The sequence below is a fragment of the Chiloscyllium plagiosum genome, chromosome 3 (assembly GCF_004010195.1).
Source record: "Chiloscyllium plagiosum isolate BGI_BamShark_2017 chromosome 3, ASM401019v2, whole genome shotgun sequence".
Classification (NCBI taxonomy): domain Eukaryota; kingdom Metazoa; phylum Chordata; class Chondrichthyes; order Orectolobiformes; family Hemiscylliidae; genus Chiloscyllium; species Chiloscyllium plagiosum.
Genome location: NC_057712.1, coordinates 98,254,986 through 98,276,277, shown reverse-complemented (window position 1 = coordinate 98,276,277; position 21,292 = coordinate 98,254,986). Strand labels below are relative to the sequence as shown.

Here is a 21,292-nt window from a genome sequence, read left to right as displayed (position 1 = left end):
AGGGTTGGAGGGTTTGAGTTACAGGGAGAGGCTGAATAGGCTGGGGCTGTTTTCCCTGAAGTGTCGGAGGCTGAGGGATGACCTTATAGAGATTTATAAAATCATAAGGGGCAGGGATAGGGTAAATAGACAAGGGATTTTTTCCCGGGGTGAGGGAGTTCAGAACTAGAGGGCATAGGTTTAGGGTGAGAGGGGAAAGATATAAAAGGGACTTAAGGGGCAACTTTTTCACACAGAGGGTCGTGCATGTATGGAATGAGCTGCCAAAGGAAGTGAGGCTGGTACAATTACAACATTTGAAAGGGATCTGGATGGGTGTATGAATAGGAAGGGTTTAGAAGGATATAGGCCAAGTGCTGGCAAATGGGACTAGATTAGGTTGGGATATCTGATCAGTTATATGGATGTATGGACAAGTTGGACTGAATGGTCTGTTTCCATGCTGTACATCTCTATGGCTCTATGACTCAGAGGGCAAAGAAAAAGAGTTAATGTATCAAAACTAGAGACTACCCTTCAGAAGCCAAAAGGACACTTGGTAGCTTCCTATGAGGTCCTTATGGAAGAACCCATCTCTCATGGATTGGCCCCTTCAGCCAGCAGCAAAGGTGCAACCAGAAGTGCATGGGCATTATCTGTCATAGATGGATAGCTGAGCCACTGAGGCAATTCACAGCCACTGAACCAGCACTGACCACTCTATTGCAACTAAATATTGGGTATTGTATACAGCAGACAGCCAATATAATTTCCCTTGCTTTATATGTTCCATCTATACGTCACACAGTTGTAATTGTTTCTCCTAAGTTTTACTTTATTAGCTATTCCCCCTTTTATGTCTCTACCCCCAAGGCTTCCAGTCTCATTCCTGATGAAGGGCTCCTGCCTGAAACGTCAATTTTATTGTTCCTCGGATCCTGCCTGACCTGCTGTGCATTTCCAGCACCACTCTAATCTTGACTCTAATTTCCAACATCTGCAATCCTCACTTTCACCTAGCTATTCCCCCTTGTCTACATTCACAATGTAGGAATTTCAGCATTGTTACATTGAACCCAGCGACAGTGCTGTGAGATTTTATGCCTTCCCATTGCCAGCAATGAATGAACGATAAAGCAGCATGGAATGAGGGTAAAAATGGCATTTCATTTTTCTACTTTCAAAGTTCTATTTTAAAGAATGGATTTCCTTGCTCCAGTAATAGATATCAGCAGGTTATCCTTGGGGCCATTCTCAAAGAATTTTGTGTACCTTCTCATTATGAAATCTACTTGAGGGTTTGGTATTTTACTCCACCTTTTGCTCCTGCTTATTCAAATTCCAAATGATTGACTAGGCAGTTCCTTGTCAATTATATATAGGAGTTTTACATCATGATGTGGATAAATCGGTTTGAACCTGAAAGCCATTTCATAGACAGGGTGTGTTTCATCCTGTGCAAGAGACACAAGATATTTATTAAACTTCTCTCTCTGCAAGTGGAGCCTGTCCAACTTTGAAAATATTCTTCCATTGGAGATAAAGCTCTGACCCCAACAATTTGTGAGTCCCGTCCACCTGACAGATGTACTTAGAAATGGCAATAAAGAGGAGTCCATCTGAAAGCCCAGCTGAATTAAGGATGGCAAATGGGGAATTCCTAATGCTCTAGCTAGCCAGTACCATCACTGCAAAGTCAGGCAGTGTCAGTGCAGATAGGGGATTGTGAGGTGTCATCTTGGAAACACAAAAAATAACTTAAAGTGTACTGGTGGCATGGATAGAGGGTGATGAGGGCAAGCTGCTGTAGACCTGTCTGATTTCTCTCCAGATCCTGCTCCCAACCTCATCTCCACAGCTCTCATAACTCCGCCCAGAATTTCTATTGTCTGCAGCTTAACACATTGACTTTATATGTGCTGCAGTCATCAAAGCAACAAGTCTAGATCAAGACAGGCTACTGAAAGAGGGAAAAAAGATGCCAGAGAAACAGGGCTCAATATTCACGTCTTTGGGACCAAGAGTTTATTAAGATGCGGAGACGCAAGATTAATGTTAGGCATTAATGATTATAGCTAGTTTTAACATTACATATTGGGAAGGAGATCATTATAATCCTGTAAGTCTGTTTTTATGTGATGGTGTTGGGATAACACATTTACCTTTAGGTAACACTGTAATTTATTTCTTACCTACAGTGAAGAAGACTTCTGCTTGTTGAGTGATAGGACAATTTCCTGATATCTGTTTCAGTTCAAGTGTATTGATGAAGTTGTGGGCTGTGAGAGAAAGAATTAAATTATGAGGTTACTTTGATGAAAATATTGTTCGACTTGTTGTTATAGCATTGTCCCCTCCACTCTATTTTGGCTGTAACATGTAATAAATTCTTTGGTCATGACACATCCCTCTTGTTCTGATTTTACTATGAGAAGGAGACACCCTTTGGTCCATTTCTAAATATATTTGTCAGAATCTGCACTGAACAAACATTGAACTTTGCTAAATTTATTACTCCAAACAGAACAAGAACAAACCAACACAAAACCCAAAGAGGTGTGCACTACCAACAGCAAAACAGATTAAATCACCCACTTGGTTAAACATACAGGTTATTACTTTTCTCTAGTGACTATGACATATCATACAAACCCGTTTCATTAACAATACTTGTAGTCAAGAAGGTTTGGTTACTGTTCTCACTGGAAGCCATGTACTACATTCTCTTCATAACTTTAATTGAAACTGGTTTTAACTTGTAGAACAACAGGCTGCGTGAAATGGGTTCAGAACCAGATTTCTCCAAATAACTATTTGATAGCTGCTTACATATGTGGGGATTGGTTAGCTCAGTTGGCTGGATGGTTGGTCTCCTGCAGAGTAAATCTAACATTGTTCTATTCCTACACAAGCCCAGGTTATCAGGAAGGATTCTCCTTCTTGACCTCCTCTCTTGCCTGAAGGTTGGTGACCTTCAGGTTAAAGTTGTGTGTCTTTCTCTCTCTCTCTCTGGCAGGACTATATTGACTTACAATGTCTGAATATTATGCTTTAATTAAATCATATAGGAGATCAGCTGTGATCTTTTTGCATGGTAGGTCAGGTCATGCTGCTGTGTGACATCTCACCTATTTCTTACATTCTTGATATTCTCTAAATAACCAATCCAGGTGGAGCAGATGGAACTTGAACCCAGATTTCCTGATTCAAAGTTACAGACACTACCAATGCACCACAAGAGCATGATCTTATGTCATAAAGTCTTAGAGATGTATAGCTGGAAACAGACCCTTCGGTCCAACTTGTCCATGCCGACTAGATATCTGAAATTAATCTAGTCCCATTTGCCAGCATTTGGCCTAAATCTTTCTAAACCCTTCCTATTCATATATCCATCCAGATGCCTTTTAAATGTTATAATTGCACCAGCCTCCACCACTTGCGCTGGCAGCTCATTTCATACATGCACCATCATCTGTACGGAAAAGCTGCCCCTCACGTCCCTTTTAAATCTTTCCCCTCTCCAGAACTAGAGGGCATAGGTTTAGGGTGAGAGGGGAGAGATATAAAAGAGACCTAAGGGGCAACTTTTTCACGCAGAGGGTGGTACGTGTATGGAATGAGCTGCCAGAGGAAGTGGTGGAGGCTGGTACAATTGCACCATTTAAGAGGCATTTGGATGGGTATATGAATAGGAAGGGTTTGGAGGGATATGGGCTGGGTGCTGGCAGATAGGACTAGATTGGGTTGGGATAACTGGTTGGCATGGACAGGTTGGACTGAAGGGTCTATTTCTATGCTGTAATCTCTATGACTCTATGACTCTATAAGCCTATGCTGTCTAGTTTCGGACTGCTCTACCCCAGGAGAAAGACCTTGGCCATTAAACCAATCATTGTCGATGACTCTAAAATTAATATGCAATTAATTCCATTTCCCCACTCTTTCAGAGAACTCAGATTTATTCCATTTTCATGTCCTCATTGAGTTCCCTTTTGATATTGTCTGCATACACTGATCAGAAACCATATTTTTCAAAGGTCATAGAGTCATAGAGATGTACAGCATGGAAACAGACCCTTCAGTCCAACCCGTCCATGCCGACCAGATATCCCACCCCAATCTAGTCCCACCTGCCAGCACCCAGCCCATATCCCTCCAAACCCTTCCTATTCATATACCCATCCAAATGCTTCTTAAATGTTGCAATTGTACCAGCCTCCACCACTTCCTCTGGCAGCTCACTCCATAAAGGTGTTGAACAGTAACTTCAGATATTCTCATTTAATTTCTGGCACCGAAGATTTAAACCAATTTAGAAAGTGCTTTAAAACTTGAATTTAACCATGCCTTAGACCTAAGTGTGTATGTGAATATGCCACAAACTAGCACTAGACTGGCAACTGAGCTCAGCACACCACAAAGTTAACAGGTTTAGGAATTAAAATAAATCATTCCAATGCGAAGGAGAAAACTCAACAATTAGATAGCTGCCATTTGTGTTGAAATGGAAATTACAACATCCACCATCAACCCCTGTATTGGGGCTGAGTGCATAAATGGGCCTGCTGGAAAGGATGAGCTCTAAGCATTGCGAAAAACCACATGCAAAGTTGGTTTTGATATTCTCTCTGACCCTTGACAGTGGATGCAAACATTTCCAGAGTGCCTGCCAATGAGCCAAGCATTATCTCAGACATTTACCAGTATTCTCCTCTAAACATCCCTAAGAAATAATTTATCTGTATCCTGTGCAGCAGAGTTATTATCCTTGCCCTTCACCCACATGGCACCTGCATTATCCCTGTCCTCTTCCCTGGCAGCTCACTATATTTGTCCACTTCTGATGCATCCAGTCAGTCAAGAGTGCAATTAGCACTGGTCAGTTACAGAAGTAATTCAAATCATCAGACAGCCCAAAGTTGACATAGTAATCGACAGGAGAAAGTGAGGACTGCAGATGCTGGAGATCAGAACTGAAAATGTGTTGCTGGAAAAGCGCAACAGATCAGGCAGCATCCAAAGTGCAGGAGAATCGACGTTTCGGGCATGAGCCCTTTCCTGAAGAAGGGCTCATGCCCAAAACGTCGATTCTCCTGCTCCTTGGATGCTGCCTGACCTGCTGCGCTTTTCCAGCAACACATTTCCAGCAATAGCAATCGACAGGTACAGATTAATGGCACATCATAATTTCTGATGGTCTGCTTTCTAGCTGAATGTTTTTGGAAGCTATTGAACTTATTCCATAATTGGAGAGCACTCCACTGTTAAAAATTACAAAATGAAAACTTGTGTATTGCTCTCAGAATTTGCTGGAGAATTAGATGCACATCCATATTTGTTCAAGTCATTTAATATTCCATGTATAGTAAATAAAATGCTCAAATCTGTAACTGACAGATTTCCACTGAGGTTTTCCCGTGTATCTGTGAAAGTCATGGTTTGGAGGAGCCGGTGTTGGACTGGGCTGGACAATGTTAAAAATCACACAACACCGTGTTATAGTCCAACAGGTTTATTCAGAAGCACTAGCTTTCAGAGTGCTGCTCCTTCATCCAGTGGTTCAAAGGCTAGTGCTTCCAAATAAGCCTGTTGGACTATAACCTGGTGCTGTGTGATTTTTAACTGTATCTGCGAAAGAGCGAGAGAAATGTTAATAAAATAACATCAACAATGGATAAATGAGAGGGCCTATATGACGTACCTCAACATTTCTATGATTACTCTCTTCATAACATTAGTATTTCAAGCCGGAAAAGATATAACATCTTCCATTTCTGAATCTGCATCTAAATCATCCATGTACTTGGTGAACAACAGTGGTGCCTGCGAGAGGAAGAATTTATATTACCTAATCTTGAGTTTTGATGGATGTACATAAACTGATAAGATAACTAGTGTGACACAAATATTCCTAGCTCCAGCCTGAAAGGAACCAGACCCCTAAAGATTCTTCAGCATGGTCATATTCACAGCCACTGGCAATGCAGTCTTTGCCTAGTTCTGAAGTTGCACTTGTGGCTGCAGCAGGCACACGGAGGACTCTTTACGGAAGGGTAGATATCTCAAGTGCTGCTTTCAGGGAGAATTGCACCTTGGATACTGTGGAAGAATATATGCAAGATCTTCCTTCACTAACACCCTCCTCCTCTGCCACTTCCAGAAGCCTGTCCTACTCTGTGTCACTTTCATTTATTTTTCCAGACATGCCACATCCCATGAGGAACATTTATTGATAAACCATTGACTCATAGATTATGGCTCTATGCAGAAGCCTTATGTTTGATAAAAACTCTATGCTGTTCCCTGTAGATCTTCACAACTTTAAACCACTATAGAAAGAACCAAAATATTTGTAAAATCAAAGCTGGAGACAGAAGAAATCAGCCATCAGAAAATCTGTAGGGAGGTGATGATTCCACTAAATAGCACTGGTGATGAAATTCTTAAACAGAATTAAGAATTGCTGGAGAAGATCAGCAGGTCTGGCAGCATCTGAGGATACAAAGTAGAGTTAACGTTTCAGGTGCAGTTACCCTTCATCAGACTACTGTCTTCCTCTGAAGAAGGATCACTGGACCTGAAACTTTAACACTGTTTTCTCTCCCCAGATGCTGCCAGATCTGCTGAGCTTTTCCAGCAGTTCCTGTTTTTACTTACGTTTCTGATTGCCAGCATTTGCAGTTCTGTTTACGTGTACACCCATTTTGAAGCTCAAAAGACATACATAGCAACCTGAAAACAGGCACAGCAATCCCAAATCTTAGCTATTTTGTTTTCTTTTGTACAATGTTAATTAATGAGATGCTGAGCAGTCATTAATTGACCAACCTCTCTGATTGTCTGGGAACTTCCAGCAATGACGGACTCAGATGCTTGTTGCAAGCAATCCAGAAGGGAATTTGTAGAGTTTTGGCAAGCAGTGGTAGTGCACTAATGAGTTGTTGCACCACCTTGGGAATAGGTATGCTGGCCATAATCCCAAAGACAAGTTCCTATTCATGAGTGCTTCCAAATAAGCCTGTTGGACTATAACCTGGTGTTGTGTGATTTTTAACTGTATCTGTGAAAGAGCGAGAGAAATGTTAATAAAATAACATCAACAATGGATAAATGAGAGGGCCTATATAACGTACCTCAACATTTCTATGATTACTCTCTTCATAACATTGTCAAGTATTTCAAGCCGGAAAAGATATAACATCTTCCATTTCTGAATCTGCATCTATGTTAATTAATGAGATACTGAGCAGTCATTAATTGACCAACCTCTCTGATTGTCTGGGAACTTCCAGCAATGACGGACTCAGATGCTTGTTGCAAGCAATCCAGAAGGGAATTTGTAGAGTTTTGGCAAGCAGTGGTAGTGCACTAATGAGTTGTTGCACCACCTTGGGAATAGGTATGCTGGCCATAATCCCAAAGACAAGTTCCTATTCATGTGCTGGGTTACATTGGAACTGGCGTGAATATCCTGGGCAATAAAGTTCCCAGATAATAGCTATTGACATTTTGGCATCAACAATAGCTTTTTTAAAATAAATGCTTGTAATACCTATTCAATTCTACTTAATTCTTTCCTCCATCTCCTTCCATTCCTCCATTTATACTGTCTGTTCCCTAAATTTGTAGCCTACCTTGAGAGAAATTTGTAATTTTGACAATGAAATTAATGTTTTGTTTTCACTATTAAAGGAATCCCATTTAATCGGGTTAATGAACAAACAGGGGCAGTGCCACCAATGCCAAGTTCTGTCAAGAGGGAACCAGCTGCATCAATAAGACCAGAGAATTGTTTTGGCACCTCAGGAAGGGAGCCTCACACAAGTTGTGGATAAAACTCAAAGCTATCAAGCAACTATCATCTTATCCAGTTGGAGAAGCAGCTAAATCAGCAACAAAGCTGTGTGGGACTCACCAAACGGTAACAGTGAGAGTGGAGTGCTGCTCGTAATGTGGTTTCCTTGACATTGAAGAAATGAGGCATAGACTGGGTGACTGTTTTGCAGAGTACTTGTGCTCTGCCCACAAAAAAAAACCTGATTTCCTGGTTACCTGCCACTTCAACACAGGACCTTGTTCCCTGGCCAACATCTCTGTCTCAGGCTTGCTGCAGTGCTCCAGCAAACCTCAGCACAAGCTGGAAGAACAGCATCTCATTTTCCACTCAGGGACCCTGCAGCCCTCTGGACTCAATGTCAAGTTCACTAACTTTAGGGCTCGAGATCTCCCATGTCCTTACGCCAAACCCCACACCAGGCCTTGTTTTCACATTGTCTGCAATTACACACAACTCATTGTTAAAAATCACACAACACCAGTTTATAGACCAACAGATTTACTTGGAAGCACTATCTTTCAAAGCACTACTTCTTCCAGGACTATAACCTGGTGTTGTGTGATTTTTAACTTTGTCTAACCTAGTCCAACACGAGCTCCTTCAAAACACACAACCCATTGTTAGCCACTAACAGTCTCCATTAACAGCTATTCACCCTCCTAGCCAGATCGTTATCCAATCTCTGTCTAACTGTTCTTTTCTCTCCCTTTGGACTCTATCCATACCTATTGTTTATTCCTTACCCTCCCCACCCCCCCTACCATTTACAAAGGAACCTCAATTATCTAGCATTCATTCAGATAAATGCGAGGTGCTGCATTTTGGGAAAGCAAATCTTAGCAGGACTTATACACTTAATGCTAATGTCCTAGGGAGTGTTGCTGAACAAAGAGCCCTTGGAGTGCAGGTTCATAGCTCCTTGGAAGTGGAGTTGCCAGTAGATAGAATATAGTGAAGAAGGCGTCTGGTAGGCTTTCCTTTGTTGGTCAGAGTATTGAGTATTCTGAAGGCATAGGTTTAGGATGAGAGGAGAAAGATAAAAAAAGAGACCTAAGGGGTGGTGCGTGTGTGGAATGGGCTGCTAGAGAAAGTGGTGGAGGCTGGTACAATTACAACATTTAAAAGGCATTTGGATGGGTATATGAATAGGGAGGGTTTGGAGGGATATGGGCCGGGTGGGAATAGATTGGGTTGGGATATCCGGTCGGTATGAATGAGTTGGACTGAAGGGTCTGTTTCCATGCTGTACATCTCTATGACTATGACTCTATTTGATTATTGGATTATCCGGCAAGATTGCAAGGTCCCGATGCTCGGCTGACAGACCTGTTGAACTTCCTCAACAGTTTCTATTTGTTTTTCTAATTTACAGCATCCACAGTTCTTCCGGTTATTTTAGTGAGAGTGGAGGAGTCCCAGAAGCAAACAGACTAGAGGAGAAGCTGTGTGTGACTTGGAAGTGGCAGTAGGGAGGCCAAAAGTGCAGCGTGAGCAGAAAAGTCCCAGAAAAAGACCAGCGTGTGGGACTCGAGAGTGGTGGCAGTGAGGTTAAAAAGAATAATGAGAGGAGAGATCGCCAGAGAAGTGGGTGAGTTATTTGAGAGTTAGTAGCAGCAACAATAAAGAAAGTACTTTTCTAGTCTATACTTAAGTAGGAGTAATGGTTAAGTACAAGGAATAATCTATCTTCTCTTTAGTTAAGGTTAGCTAGGGTGCTCAGATCTGTGATATGCACATTGTACACTGTGCACTATCCTGAATGCTCCCAGCAGGCTGAATGACCCTGTGTACAGGTGCCTCTGGCTGGAGCAACAAAGACTTTGGCTTCTGGAGTACAGCAGCAGCCAAGGACACTATAGTGCATTCGTGAGGCTGAAAGGTTTGAGGACAGCAAGATTTTGACACCATGCAGCTTAAGGAGGTCCAAAGAGAGATTGGGTTCCCGTCAGTCAGAGGGAGAGGATCAAGCAGGTAGTGAGAGAATCCCCAAGTGCATCTTACTTACAAGGAATTTTTCAGCCTTGGAAAACATTGAGAGTCAGGGTGGGCAGAGAGGTGGTCACAATATTGATCAAGAAATGAATTATAACAATGAGGAGGGGTAATGTCTTAGAAGAATCATCAAATGAGGCCATATGGGTACATGTAAAACACAAAAGGAGCAAGCAATACTCAGAGAGGGAGAAAGAGACAGAGAGAAAGAGAAGATGAAAAATATAATCAAATTATGGAGAAATGAATCATATTAAGGCAGTAATAAAGTCAGTTTTAATGACCCAGATATGGATTACTTTCGTTATACAAATAAAGAGGAACCAAAATTCTTAAATTACATCAAGAACAACTTTGTTTCCCCAATACGTAGGAAGTCCCAGTTAATGAAGGAGTGGTTCTGGACAAAATAATAGGAAATGAGCTGGAGAGGGAAAAGGGTTATCAGTCGGTGAGAATTTTGGAGATCATGATGGTAAACTAGTTAGATTTAGGATAGTAATGGAAAAGGATGAAGGTGAGCCAGGAATAAAAGTTTTAAACTGGGAAAAGGCAAATGTTAATAAGGATAGATACAATTTGGCCCAAGTGGACTGGGAGCAGGAAAAACTGTGTCAGAGCAGTGCTAAGATCTCTCATAAAAGTTTGGTCAAGAACATAAAAGCCCGTGGGATTTAATGCAAAGTGACATGTTGGACTCAAAATTGTCTAAGAGGCATAAAGCAGTGGATGATTAATCTTTTGGACTTAAATGTAAGGGTTGTGATCAGCAAGTTTGCAATTAACATGAGAATTGGTATGGGTGGTAACACTGAAGAAGATATCCATAAACTGCAGGAGAATACAAACAGTGCAGTCAAGTGGGCAGAGCAGGGCAAATGGAATTCAACCAAAAAAGCATGAGGTAGTGCATTTGGGATGGCTAACAAGGCAAGGACTACATAATGAATGGTAGGACCATGGAAAACATGATTAGATAGATTCCCTACTGGATAGAATCAGGCCCTTCGGCCCAACAAGTCCACACTGACCCTCCGAAGAGTAACCCACCCAGACCCATTCCCCTACCCTATATTTATTTACCCCTGACTATCAGCAATTTAGCCTGGCCAATCCACCTCACCTGCACATTTTTGGACTGTGGAAGGAAACCAGAGCACCCGGAGGAAATCCACACAGACAAGGGGAGAATGTGCAAACTCCACACAGTCAGTCACCCAAGGTGGGAGTCGAACCCAGGTCCCTGACACTGTGAGGCACCACTGAGCCACAGTGCCACCGATATTGAAGATTTGAAGTATTGAAGATCAAAGGGACCTTGGTGTGTTATTCACAAATTCCTGAGGGAGAAGGGCAGGTAGATAAGGTGGTTAAGATTTTATTAGCTGAGGCTTAAAATACAAGAGCAGGGAGGTTACATTGGAACTGTATAAAATGCTAGTTAGACCATTGCTGGAGTAATGTGTGCAGTTCTGGTCACCACAATATAGGAAGGTTGTGTTTGTACCAGAGAGGGTGCAGAGAAGATTCACTAGGATGCTGCCTGGGTTGGAGGGTCTGAGCTAGGAGGAACTGGATCGGATGGGATTCCCTTGTTTGGAGCAGCAAAGGCTAAGAAGGGACCTGTTTGTGCAGTGTGAGATTTTGATGGGGATAGATAGAATGAATAGGAAGGCATTGTTTCCATTAGAATAGAGATTAATAAGGTGGGTGGGTGGGTGGAGTGCAGGTGGAGGTGGGGTGGTGGCATAGATTTAAGGTAAGTGTTGGAATGCCAGAAGGGAATATAAGGGGAATCATTTTTATGCACTTGGCTGGTGGGAGTCTGGAACTCACCACCACTTGATCGACAGAAAATCTAAGCAGTTTTTAAATATTCATTTTCTTTGTTATCATCTCTAGGGCTATGGGCCAAGAACTGGTAAGTAGGATGAGTGTAGTCAGACACTTATTAACCAGCTTGGGCACAAAGGGCCATATGGCCTCGGCCTGTAGTGTAAATATATATGACGTTTTGAGCATGTCCTTGACAATTGGATCAACATTATCCACCTTTCAGCTTTTCTGCTCTATTTTGAATACCAAATGAAGGGATAGAGTCTCAAAATCAGTGATAAGCAAACACGTGCTAACAAAAGGGGTAGCTGACTTTAATTTGTCAAGCAGTGTATTTAAGCAAGGAGAGGTTCAGAAAAGCAGAGTTTTGCAACAAGTTCGAAGAAAGCCAATGCACGAAGCTCAGCCAGGATGCAGTAAACAAAATACGAACAACTGGCACTTGCCAGTGGAAATATTGCAGCACAATTCCAGGGAGTGATCAACAGCTGAACAGAAAGTCTAACCTGCAGCTAATGGTCACAGTGCAGATTAGTTGCCCAAGCACAAAGATGAGGCTTGGGAGGTAACTCTGCACACATCTGGTGGTATAGCCATATAGTGATCATCGACTTCAGCTGGAAACCGCACTGAAACTGCAGTACTGTCTGAGAACAGCTGTTGCCAGTTTCACAGGGTGTGGTTCAAATTTGCTTTAACAAATATTGTTGACGGCAGGATCAGATGTTACAACAGCTGATCCATCCAATGACTTGGTATACAGCTCTCCTGTGCTTGCTCCCTCAAATTTAACAAGGTGTCAATGAACACAATGGCATAATTTCATTGAAGCTCATTCTGACTGGATCATTCTCCAGGATGGAATGTTTCCAATTGATCGTCCCATGCAGGATTTAAAGTACAGAGGGTCAGTGCCTAATTTGGGGATTAACCTTGGAAAGAAAAAAAATAAGGATGACCGCTTATGAAAGGAACAAGAATGGGAGGGTACAGATTTACCAAGATCTGCAAAAGCAGCAAGGGTGATATGAGGAAAAACTTTCTCTGTAAGCCAGTAGATGTGGTATGGAATGCACTGTCTGGAAATGTAGTGGAGGCAGATTCAATTGAGGCATTCAAGAAGACATTGGATAATTAGTTGGGTAGAAATATTGCGTAAGGTTGTAGGGAAAAAGCAGAGGATTGGCACTAGGTAATAATGTTAGTCTGAAGAGCCAGTGCAGGCATGATGGATCAAATAGCCTTCTTCTGTGCCATAACAATCCTGTGATTCTGTGATGATCTCCTCTACTGGTTTGTACAGTTATGTCATGTTATTGATAATAGTCTAATAATTATCAGCAATTTATTTTTTCATTAATGGGATGTGAATGCTGCCAGTTAGCTTGCAGCATTTATTGCCCATGCCTAATTGCCCAGAGGGCATTTAAGAGTCTACTACATTACATGGGTCTGGAGTCACATGTAGGCCAGACCAGGTAAGGACAGCAGTCCCCTTCCCCAAAGGACGTTAATGAACCAGAAGGAGTTTTCCTGACCATCAACAATGGCTTCACGGTCATCATATACTCTTAATCCTGATTTTATTTATTGTATTCTGCCATGACCTGAACATTAGCTGGATCTCTGGATTATTAGCCTAGTCATAAAACCACTGGAGTCGATAAAGTGTGGAGCTGGAAAAGGCACAGCAAGTCAAGCAACATCAGAAGAATAGGAGAGTCAATGTTTCAGGTCGGGACTTGAGTCCTGATTAAAGGTCCCATCCTGAATTGTCGACTCTCCTGCTCCTCTGATGCTGCTTGACTTGCTGTGTTTTTTTCCAGCTCCACACTTTACCAACTTTGACTTTCAAGCATGTGCAGTCCTCACTATCTCCAAGTTCACATAAAACCACCAGACCATCACCTCCTCTCAACTTTGTGGGTTAGTTTATTTAAAACAAAGAATTTTACTGCAAGCTATGAGGCAGACATTACAACAAACCAATTGATTTCTTGCAGCTTACAAACCTATAACAAACTAACTGACAGGCAAACTTGCAGTATTGTGTACCCAATACACATGGAGCTCTTAAATGTAAACTCTCTTGAAAGCAGCGTAGGCATGCAATCTCCCTTTCCTTTCCAAAAAACAGCTTAATGTTAACAATAATAAGTCATCCTAAAAAGTAATTGACTATTTTCTAATCAATCTGCTCAGAAATGCTATTACACACCTCTGGACTAGGTGGGACTTGAACCCAGGCCTACTAAATTCAGAAGCATGGACACTACCACTGTACCACAAGACACCTGATAAGTAGCTAAAAGGCACAGGTACATTCAGATCTTGGATAGTGACTTTGGAGACATTGTCAAGTTTTTCTTTCAGCTATTGGCATTCCAGAACTTTCACACCTTGATACGATATGGCCAAGATTGGTTCCAGATTTGCTGGCTGTTCCTCAAGCTGTATATTAGTGGTTCAGATCTTTTTGGAATTTACTGTTTTGCTCCTTAAGAAATTCCATTTCAGGAATTCTTTAGTTTCCTCTGTACACTACTTGAGTTCTTTCATTAGAGGAGCATCACTAGCATTTATTTCTGAACAAACATGTCTTATGAATGACTTGCAGCTCCTGACCTATGCACTATGTTTCTCCATCTGTTTTTGCAGGTCTGCATTTTATCCAGCATTGTCTTGAGCTCAAAACAATTTCTGTATCTGCTCCTGCCAAAACGAATCTGTTTTATGTGCGTGTTATTCCACATATTCCTGCAAACTATGGATCTTTGCCTTGATTGACAATATGGAGCTTGGAGTTGATCCTTTTTGTTTCCTTTCTTTCTCTTCATTCACCTTTGTGAGCTCAGCCAGAGTATCCCTTAAAGTCCTCACCACACTAGAGATGATAGTCTCAAATCCAGAACTAGTCCTTTACTCTCTTCCTCTTGAACCTTCAGTTTTCACACCTCAATAGAGTGCGAAGATTTTGGCTTCACTAATTCAGAAGAAAGTGAAGTGTTCTGTTCTTCATTCATATTTAGCTCTGTAAGTTTTTCTTAAATAATTGGTTGCAGTTTCATTTGTGTTTCTGATCTTTGTCAGATTCAATGAATAGAGACTCGTGTTAGGTCATGACAAGCTGGTATACCTGCAGTTGTTGGTCCTGCAGTGTTTGTGATGTAGGTCATCCGTGACATCCAGTCAGACTGACTGCACTTGTTCCTGCTCAATGAATGCTGAAAGATTTACATTTGTGGGTTTCGGTCATGTCTTCCCATGTTAGTGGGAACATGTCCTTTTATGATTCACAGGGGTACTATATTAGCACTTGCCCCTTTGTCAATCTTCACCAACAATGAGTAATCCTCAGTTTTCTGAGATCAGATCATTTCTTTAGATGGAATGATAACTTTAATGTTTTTCATGAGGTTGGCAGTGTGAGACATATGTTCATTATTTTTGTGTCATTGGGTACATTGTATGATTCTAATTTGTTGATCACTTCATGCATATGCCTCTGGCAGGATATCAAATGATCTTTGTTACGACTTGAATACATTCCTTGTGAGCAGTCTACTTGGGGGTGCATGGCTCTTTGCTGCATCAGCCTTTGCTCTAGTGCACTGCCTCTGCTCGTGGCCTTTTCTGCCACATGGGATCATAGAAATCCTTGATTGAAAGCTGGAGATTTTCTTGGTCCGTACAGAGTGTACACATGCATTGCTATATTTGGGTGCTCTAGTGATTTGCCATTTGTTGAATTTGTACTTAGGACCCGTAAACCTCATTGACTTGTGAGGACTGCATCTTATTTGTGTTCATCCTTCAGTAGTTCTGCAATGCTATTGGTCTTATTTGGAATTATTTGGAAATGCCTCCATAGGGACAGGTACAATCACCAGATTAACAATTCTGTTTACTAGCTCCCCCATCTGAAAAATCACATCCTGTGCCCTTTCATTTGTACCTGCGCACCCAGTGGTCGATGGATTGCATAAGTTTCTGTCTAAATGACATGAATTCAGTTTGATGATAGTTTACTCTGATTCTAATTTGGTTTTCTAATAAAATCTATAGCATTTGGGAATCATTCAGCTCTCCAGCTGTTAATCTTAAAATATTCAGTCTGTGTAAACGTCTTCCCCATTAATAAGCAAATCTTAATGGCTTGCTTTTCTACTAAAAAACGTAGCTTTGAACGCCATTTAGACAATCTGAATTCTGTTAGAAGGTCTGCTGTGTCCCAATTTAAATTTGGCAAATGGCATGATTAACTCAATATTTTAGACTACTGTTTAGGGATTGATTAACTCCCTTTAATTATTTTAGTTTATTTAAAATAGTAAAACACATTCCCAGTTATGAAGCAGACAGTACAGCAAACCAACTGATATCTGTGATACACGCAGCTTGGAAAGCCACAGCAGAGTAAATGGCAGGCAGAGCGACAACATTGTAAAAATAGAGTCCTTAAAGGTGAACGTTCTTAAAGGCCTGGTATACCTTTCTCACAGTTTGCCACACAGAGCCATTAATTCTGTTTGAAGTTACCAGGCAATCCCAAAGCCACCAGACTATGCCTCCCAAACCCTTGCCAAATACCTCTGTGAGTTACATTGCCTTAAGACGTGGAAAAATGCCAAATGGATCAATAACATTCCAGGTTTGATCTCTGGTCTGCGCTGAGTTAGCTAATCTGCCACAACAGATCTCAGAACACTTGGACTGAGATGGTAGTGGAGGGTATGTGAGGCATAAAATTCAGTCAGATATCTGCTCTTGCACTGCATCAGTGAGGAAAGGGTATGCCTATGGACACCAAGTAAAGACAGGACTATGTTCCACATTGGTAAAATAACTACAGTCCCTGGACAGCTTTAAAAATCAAGAGGAAGACTACTTGTTAAAGAATGTTGAAACACCAGTATTCACTAACCATGAGTCATGAGTGGATTAAGTGAGATTTAAAAACTAACTACAATCTAAGGTAAACGTTTTGTCATTTGAATGCCTACAAATTGAGCCCAATGTTAACTCTGTCATCAGTGACATTGAATTAAAAGTTCTGGTGCTAATCAATTCCCATTTACAAGATCACGACTGGGAAACTATGGCATTAGTTCCCCATTTGAGTAATTCAATTCAGAGTTGCACTTTTACTATTGCAGAGCTGGATTACCTACTACTCAGACCACTTTTGTCCGTAGTTATTGTGTAAAATGTTCCCCTGGAAATGGTCAAAATCATAAACTCTGTAGGGTAGCTAAAGGCACACAAAGATTAAAGGTTCGCAAACACAGGAACTGATATGTCTTGTGCTTCCCAATTTTATTAACACGATGCTAGTTGTCCCACTAAATTAATTGAAATCAGTATCAATGGATTTTGACTTGATGAAAACATAAAATAAAACACAAAATAAATTTTCACCTTATTTCCATGTTATGACCTGAGTGTTTGAAATATTCTATAGCGCATATAAGTTGTCACATCATAAGCTCCAATCAAACTATTTGTTTAAATTAAAACAAACAAAAGGAGAGATTTACCTTGTAACAGCCAACTCGGTCTTCTCCAGATTAACTGCCCTGGCAAGTTAATGTCAAATTTACATAAACTTTAAAACGATTTTCTCCATCCATCAAGCAAACTGGAAGTGGTCAACACATTCTGTTTCACTGCATATTGAAAGTGATCTCTGTTTGTTCTTCCCTCACTGTGATCTCAGCAGATGTAACCTGAGCTTGCACAGTTCCAGTTTGCCTGGGTCCAATCCTTCGAACTGGAACCACCCATAACGACGATGGTTTCTGTTTTCAGAAACATTTAATTATACTATAGCTATAGTCACGTATGATAGACACCTTTAAAAAAACTAGTTAAACTAATTATTCTCCTGAAGCTCTAATGTAGTTTCATAATATACTATAGATGACTCCTCGATTATTTAAGCAAGCATCTGTTCTATTATTATGGCAGCTATTCCAGAAGCTTTTGTTCCTTCAGAGGTACTGTGAACCTTAACAACTGTCCTAGTATGGCTGGTCTGCCTTACAACTAGCAGCCCTCAAGTAACCATGGTGCGAGGCAGAGGAACCTCAATTATCCAAATCTCAGTTATCCAAATTTTGGAAGATCTCAAGGTCCCGATAGAAACATTGCATCAAAGAGGTGTTTCCAACACTGATCATGTCTTCTGTTTACAGTGATTAAAAACAAACTTGGCTTACTGAAATACTGCCAAGAACACTCCTGGACAATGATGGGAGCCCAGGCACTGTCTCCAAATGACTAACTGCCCGTCCTTTCTCTCTGTCTCTCCCCACACTTTCCCTGGAGTTCTACACAGGGGTGTACCCAGAACCCCCCTTCCCCAGATAATCTCTCCAACCTTGTCCTGTACAGGGCAAAGGTGGAACTTGTCAGAAAGTTGCAGTGAAAAGGTAGGGGAGTGTTGGTGTGTGTGTGTGTGTGTCACCCCTGAAAGGCAGCAGCAGTCTTACTGTTGGTGTCCAGTCCAGCTGCCCCTGGGGGGATGGGGGGGAGCTGGTGCTCATGGGGGTTGGAGGGTGCTGGCCGGCCGAGTAGACAGGGTGCAGACAGTGAGTAGGGGCGGGTGCAGACAGGGGCCGGGAGCTTGCGTGTGGTGTGCTACTGCCTAGGCTCCTGAACAGGGAGCATACTTAGCAAGTGCTCGCTGTATCAATGCTATTGAACTAATGGGGGAGTGGGGAGGCTTCAGCAATGCTTCAGGTCCCTTACACACAAGTGTGTCTCTGCTCGGAAACAAAACCTGAGACAGAGAGAGGGAGCAAAGCAAGGAGAGCAAGGAAAAACGAAACTTCAGAAAATTCTGAGACCCAGAGGAGAGGTATTGAATCAATTAACCGAATAATCAATTATCCAAACAAATGATTGCCTGCCCATCTCGTTCGGATAATGGGGGTTCCTCTGAAAAAGGTTACAGCATCTCTCCTGAGAGCTGTCTAATCAGAAGGTGCTTTCCTGTTCTTCTGAGCTCCACAGAAAAGTAACTCAAAAAAAACCCAGCTTCTGCTCACAACTAGAGAGTTGGTGCAAGTAATGATGGGCTGAATGACCTCTGCTGAACTACAATAATACTGTGATTGAGTGACTGCTCCCATCCCAAAAACAGCTGGCTGGAGCATGCTTGGCCCCACTTCGCACTGACAAGTCTTGATGACAACTTCCTAAACAGTCATTAGGCCCTTTCTTAGCACATACAAGGGTTGAAAATCAGTTGGCATTAGTTCGCCACAACAGCTGGAAATTGTGCACGGCTGACATAGGATTGAATTCAGGTGTCTTTGAGGTGAGTGGCTTTGTAAAATTGGTCATCCAGTCTCGATCTTTAAGTCAACTATTGTTGCAATTCTCAGGCCTTCAAACTTGTTTGCGATGTTGTCTTCAACTGGTGACGACAGACTCGGCTTCTGGAATGGACATAGAGTCATAGAGATGTACAGCATGGAAACAGACCCTTCAGTCCAACCCATCGATGCCAACAATATATCCCAACCCAATCTAGTCCCACCTGCCAGCACCCGGCCCATATCCCTCCAAACCTTTCCTATTCATATACCCATCCAGATGCCTCTTAAATGTTGCAATTGTACCAGCCTCCACCACTTCCTCTGGCAGCTCATTCCACACATGTACCACCCTCTGAGTGAAAACATGCCCCTTAGGTCTCTTTTATATCTTTCCCCTCTCACCCTAAACCAATGCCCGTTAGTTCTAGACTCCCCTACCCCAAGGAAAAGACTGTCTATTTATCCTATCCATGCCCCTCATAATTTTACAAATCTCTATATGGTCACCCCTCAGCCTCTAATGCTTCAGGGAAAATAGCCCTCACCTATTCAACCTCTCCCTATAGCTCAAATCCTCCAACCCGGCAATATCCTTGTAAATCTTTCTGAACACTTTCAAGTTTCACAACATCTTTCCAATAGGAAGGTGACCAAAATTACACATAATAATCCAACAGTGGCCTAACTAATGTCCTATACAGCCGCAACATAACTTCCCAACTTCTGTACTCAGTTCTCTGACCAATAAAGGAAAGCATACCAAACGCCTTCTTCACTATCCTATCTAACTGTGACTCCACTTTCAAGGAGCTATGAGCCTGCACTCCAAGGTCTCTTTGTTCAGCAACACTCCCGAGGACCTTATCATTAAGTGTATAAGATTTGCTTTCCCAAAATGCAACACCTCACATTGATCTAAATTAAACTCCATCTGCCACTTCTCAGCCCATTGGTCCATTTGATCAAGATCCCATTGTAATCAGAGGTAACCTTCTTCGCTGTCCACTACACCTCCAATTTTGGTGTCATCAGCAAACTTACTAACTATACCTCCTGTGTTCACATCCAAATCATTTATATAAATGACGAAAAGTAGTGGACCCAGCACCGATCCTTGTGGCACTCCACTGGTCACAGGCCTCCAGTCTGAAAAACAACCCTCCACCACCACCCTCTGTCTTCCACCTTTGAGCCAGTTCTGTATCCAAATGGCTAGTTCTCCCTGTATTCCGTGAGATCTAACCTTGCTAACCAGTCTCCCTTGGGGAACCTTGTTGAACGCCTTACTGAACTCCGTATAGATCACATCTACCGCTCTGCCCTCATCAATCCTCTTTGTTACTTCTTCAAAAAGCTCTATCAAGTTTGTAAGATATGATTTCCCATGCACACAGCCATGTTGACTGTACCTAATTAGTCCTTGCCTTTCCAAATACATATACATTCTGTCCCTCAGGATTCCCTCAAACAACTTGCCCACCACCGACATCAGTCTCACTGGTCTATAGTGCCCTGGCTTGTCCATACCACCTTTCCTAATCAGTGGCACCACGTTAGCCAATCTCCAGTCTTCCGGCACCTCACCTGTGACTATCAATGATACAAATATCTCAGTAAGAGGCCCAGCAATCAATTCCCTAGCTTCCCACAGAGTTCAAGGGTACACCTGATCAGGTCCTGGGGATTTACCCACTTCTATGCATTTCAAGACATCCAGCACTTCCTCCTCTGTAATATGGACATTTTGCAAGATGTCACCATCTATTTCCCTACATTCTCTATCTTCCATATCCTTTTGCACAGTAAATACTGATGCAAATTAATTGTTTAGTATCTCCCCGATCTCCTGTAGCTCCACATAAAGGCCGCCTTGCTGATCTTTGAGGGGCCCTATTCTCTCCCTAGTTACCCTATTGTTCTTAATGTGTTTGCAAAAACCCTTTGGATTCTCCTTAACTCTATCTGCTAAAGCTATCTCATGTCCCCTTTTTGCCCTCCTGATTTCCTTCTTAAGTATACTCCTACTGCCTTTATACTCTTCTAAGGATTCATTCGATCTATCCTGTCAATATCTGACATATGCTTCCTTCTTTTTCTTAACCAAGCCCTCAATTTCTTTAGTCATCCAGCATTCCCTATACCTACCAGCCTTTCCTTTCACCCTGTCAGGAATATACTTTCTCTGGACTCTCGTTATCTCATTTCTGAAGGCTTCCCATTTTCCAGCCATCCCTTTTCCTGCGAACATCTGTCTCCAATCAGCTTTTGAAAGTTCTTGTCTAATACCGTCAAAATTGGCCTCTCTTTAATTTAGGACTTCAAC

The 21,292-nt window shown here is 41.9% G+C and overlaps 1 protein-coding gene across 2 annotated transcripts in view; it reads right to left on the bottom strand.

Moving 5' to 3' along the window:
- Window positions 1–17,346, bottom strand: part of gjb7 (gap junction protein beta 7) — a 32,590-nt gene extending 15,244 nt beyond the window's left edge. The window contains exons 1-2 of one of the 2 annotated variants that reach the window (XM_043686943.1): window positions 17,185–17,346; window positions 2,172–2,258 (exon numbers count right to left, since the gene is read on the bottom strand). The gene's annotated coding sequence lies outside the window, so the exon portion shown is untranslated. Of the gene's footprint in view, window positions 1–2,171; window positions 2,259–5,683; window positions 5,792–17,184 lie in introns of those variants that run through there. The other variant, XM_043686944.1, reaches the window with a different exon arrangement.
- Between the last annotated feature and the right edge of the window lie 3,946 nt (window positions 17,347–21,292).